This window comes from Asparagus officinalis, chromosome 1 (assembly GCF_001876935.1).
Source record: "Asparagus officinalis chromosome 1, Aspof.V1, whole genome shotgun sequence".
Lineage (NCBI taxonomy): Eukaryota > Viridiplantae > Streptophyta > Magnoliopsida > Asparagales > Asparagaceae > Asparagus > Asparagus officinalis.
Genome location: NC_033794.1, coordinates 2,429,556 through 2,434,748, shown reverse-complemented (window position 1 = coordinate 2,434,748; position 5,193 = coordinate 2,429,556).

Genomic DNA, 5,193 nt, shown 5'->3' with positions numbered 1-5,193 from the left:
GTCAATGCCTAACACGCGTTGCCGGTTTAGTCTTTCACCGATTGAAAAAGATACCAGAATCTAAGTCTGGGGAATTTTATCCCGAATCCTAAGCAGGGATAATTCGGCGCCTAATACGTACCGCCGGTTTGTCCTTTACCGTAAAAAAGTGATCAAGTCTATGTATTCAAATTCATAGCATTATGTCTAAAGGGGTTCATCCCTTTAGCACAACGTTACTTGTGAAACGGACTCAGATAATTCACAGGCTAGCCCGATTCAAACGGTAGTCGGCAAAGGCGTATCAAATCCGTTGACGGCTGAGGATTTGCCAAAAATTCTAGAACTATTATGGTTGATTATTCTAAACAGAATGAGAAATCATAATGAGATTAAAAAAAAGGCACGAACCAAAACATGCTATCATTAACAAAAAGTGTTCAGATACAAACAACCACAAATCACTTTACATTGTATTTTTGACTAATAATTTCTTGCTCAAGCTTGATTAACTCTTCAGCATAAGCACGCTCAAGCTCACGCTACAGCTCGATTTTGAAGGAGTCCTCAGAAGCAGATAAGAGTTGGGCGGCTGCTTCCTCCATCTTGGCTAATCTTTCCCTGGAGAGCATCACTTTGCTGGGTATCACAGCCTTGCTATGCTCCTCCCCGACCTTGGTCACCTCCAAAATAGTTCTTCGCTGTTTTGCTTCCACCAGTTTCTGCTCGAGCTCTGCTATTTCGACGTCAACAGAGGCTAACGACGAGTCGATTTCACGCAAATGAGCCAATCTTTCGGAAAGAACTCCCTCTGCTTGGTCGACACGTCTTCTCTACGCCTAGATCCCAAGTCCGACAGATTCTCGAGATTCACGCCATGACTGTAAACAATGTAAACAAGATAGTGGATGATATAGATAATGAGCTAATGACAATGGCGATATAAGATATGAACATAAATATGAATGAACGCCAAAGCACACTCAAACAAGCAATATGATCACGGAGTTCGGACCTTCCGTCCTACGTCTCCGCTCCCCACTCCCGGGGAGAAATCCACTAACACAATCCGGTTTGGAAGCCGGAACTTCTTCTACACACTCGGTTTTCTAGCTAACCGAAAACTCTACAACTCACACTCTTGCAATCACACTCTACACCCACTAAGTGTTGGACCTAGCCGTATCTCCCTCAAGTGCTCGGTTACAACCTCTCTCTAGGCACGTCAACCGACGCCACTCCTCTTGGGACGATCCCCGACTCTCACCACACACTCCTCACTCGGTGTACAAGTGTATTATAAAGTGAATCTCTCAATAAGCACAATATAACAAATGATTGTTCTCAACTATGGATGACAACTCAATTAAGCACAACTCAAAGTTACAATCTCTCACCACCCAACTATACTATGTATGAAAGATACAATAAGCTCAATGTGGGTGTGTGTAACAATGAGTAAAATAAAATCTAACTCAAATAGCAAGGTATTTATACCCACTCAAGATCTCAACAAAAACCCCAAACCAAAATGACAAAACAGCCCCAGACAGATCAGCTCAGAAATAGCCGTTAGGAGACAACGGCTCTATTGGCGGTCGACCGAAAATTCGCGCGGTCGACCGCGAAGAACAAAAGCCTGAAGAGCTGTTCTGGACAATCGTCGGTCGACCGGTACGGTCGACCGATGGAGCTTTCGGTCGACCGGACCGGTCGACCGACAGACTCTCTGTGGCACAGTGAGCATATGAACTCAGGTTCGGTCGACCGGTTCGGTCGACCGAAAACTGACATATTCAAAAACTGGTTTTTAAAGCTGAACTTTGGAAAACTATTAAAAATAACAAATGAAGTCCAAAAATAATAAAAATTTGGGAAATGTATATAAACATGTATATGAACATGTTACAAAAAGAATTTTCCAAATTGCATTTTCCATTTGTGAAAAATCATCATTTTGCAAAATAGTTCAAAACACGAAAATGTAAACATGTGAATTTTGATATTTTGGCTAAACCATGTTTTGAAACTTTGCACAATGATTATATAGACTTAATAAAATATGTATATGATTATTGTTAAGTCCAAAAACAATGAATACCATATTTTCACAAAATTGCATATTCTATGCAATATATACAAAACCATAAATATGATTTCATTAAATATAAGCTTGTTAAAGAGGAAATCATATGTAGGCATATAAACATGAAACAAAATAGTATTTTCCAATCCTATTCATTTGTTTCATATATAAATTCGAAACCTATTAAACCAAAAACATATATGTATATATATAACTATATATATGCATAGAAACCAAAACTGATGTATATATATATAACTATATATATATACGAAGAAACCAATAAATGTGTGTGTATAGATATTGAGCTTAGAGTATATAACACACATAATATAAAATCTAAAACTACATTACCCAAGCAATCTTGATCTTGATCTTCATTGTAGCTCAACTTGGAACACGTTGCGGATGAAGCTTAAACTTGATCTTTAACTTGAATTGCAAGGCTTCACCGACATTCCGCCAACCTCCTTTGGATATGATCGTGTAGGCTCAATCCATCCAACCTCCAACAACGTTGTTTGTCTACAAAACATAGGAATGCACAAACACTAGACAAACAACATTAGTAGTAAATTATTTGTAAATCATCATCAAAACAAGAAGGCCAACAGGTTCGGTGAGTGAATAGGCTCGAGGCATCACATGTTTCTCTGGGGAAACTAAAATGACCCTACCTCCTGAGGAACCTTTAGAACATCCGGAAGCGCTTGCCGTATTTGTCGCTCAGGAAGCGCCATCGAAGTATAATTACCACACCTATTGATGAAAGATGGGTGATGACTTTGTGAGTTTCATCTGGCAAATCTTCATATAATTCGGCTATATCCGTTATAGGGTTAGCCGCTAGAAGATCACAAATCGTCTGTCCTTTGACCGACTTTTGTTGTTTGAAGTGCAGATCGTATTAGGACAGGAGTAGGGCCAATTTCGCTAGTCTCCAATTCATAGAGGCCGGTTACGTTATGAATATCCGGATTGGGTTAACATTGGAAATGATGTAGATTGTCTGTCCAACGAGATAGTACAACATCTTTTGGATGGCGAACACCAAAGCGAGGCATTCTTTCTCGATCATTGGATACCGAGACTCAGCATCAACCAAAGTTTGACTTAAGTAATAGACGGCCTGTTCGTGACCGTTGTCATCGTCTTGTGCAAGCAAAGCACTTAACGAGTGGTTCATCGCCTTAATATATATCAAGAACGGTTTACCTGATTTCGGTGCCACGAGAACAGGAGGATTCGCCAGATATGCTTTGATATCTTCGAATGCATTTTGACAAGCGTCATCTCAAATGAACGACACGCCCTTCTTCGTGAGCTTGGAAAATGGTTGGCATTTCTCGGATAGATTCGAGATGAACCGATGAATATAGGCTAGCCATCCTTGCAATCCTCTGAGTTCTTTAAGGTTTCTCAGGGGTTGCAATTCATTTATTGCCTTCACTTTGTCGGGGTCAATGCGGATACTTTTCGTGGTGACGACGAATCCTTGCAATTCATTTATTGCCTTCACTTTGTCGGGGTCAATGCGGATACTTTTCGTGGTGACGACGAATCCTTGAAACTTACCGCTAGACATTCCAAGGAAAGACTTGGTGGGATTCATCTTTAACTGGTGAGTGCGCATGAGATCAAACATCATCCTCAAATCTTGTATATGGTCATCTTTGTTACAACTTTTCACGACCAGGTCATCGACATAGCATTCAACGGTCTTCCGGAGGTGTTGCTGGAAAATCTTAGACATTGCTCGTTGATAGGTAGCACCTACGTTCTTCAATCCGAAAGGCATGACTGTGTAGTAGAAGACACCGAGAGGTGTCCTGAATGCGGTGTGTTTTTCGTCGTCCGGGTACATCTTGATTTGATTGTAACCCGAAAACCCGTCCATGAAAGACATTCTCTCAAATCCGCACGTGTTGTCTATAATAACATCCGTGATCGAAAGAGGGAAATCGTCCTTTGGGCAAGCCGTGTTCAGGTCTCTAAAGTCGATACAGATCCCAATTTTCCTGTTCTTTTTAAGGACCGATACGATATTTGCCAGCCAATCAGGATGTTTCTCTTCCCTGATAAAACCCGAGTCGATTAACTTTTTAACCTCCGACTCGATTGCTTCCATAATCTGCAGACAAAACCGTCTTTATTGTTGCTTGACAGATTTTGCATCCGATTTTATGTTAAGGCAATGGACTGCAACGTTTGGATCAAGTCCTGGCATATCTTCATAATTCCAAGCGAAAACGTCTATGTATTCCCTGATGAGGGCAACCAATTCTTCCTTCTCGTCTGGTGGAAGACTATTACTAACAAATATGGGCTTTGGATTCGCTTCGTCTCCCATGTTCACCTAGACCACTTTATCTTCAGTGGCAGGTTCCCTTTGCTCGAACCGGTCCCCATACTGAATACTGTTCACCTAGACCACTTTATCTTCAGTGGCAGGTTCCCTTTGCTCGAACCGGTCCCCATACTGAATACTCAGGTGATGAATTCACGAGTCTTCCTAAGTTGGCAATTGATCATCTTCCTCCATGGTGGCATGATCGACCGTGGTCATATTCGACATCAGGCTTTTGAATATTTCTCCAAGACTGACATCGGAATCCTAATTGGAAGAGTCGGAAGAGTATTCATTCTTATTTTCTAATTGGTTGAAGACTTGCCAGCAACATTCTTCATCGGATGAAGAGGCGTAGCCTAGACCCCTTTTATAGCCATAATAATTATCGGGTTTTCCTTTCGATACATAGGCCAGACGAGGTGGAACCCGCGGGCCTCTGTAGGTGTATAAAATTGCTTATAGGTCCCTTAGCACAGCTCGGCACAAACCGACGAACCATCGGGCGACATATCCAAACACGAGCGTCAGTCCACAACGCCGAAGCCAAGTGACACGCAACGTAGCGGATTAACGAGGCGACGAGGATAACGAACCGCACGCAAACAATGGAATACATCCATTCGCATGCGGAATCAAGCTAACAGTTTGGCGAGTCAACGAGTCATCCAACCATAGAACGGATTTGAACTCAAACACCGAGGCGGATTTGCTGCCATATTAGGATTCAGACTGTCAAATCAGAGTCCGGATCAACAACGAAGCGGGTTTACTGCCAAAT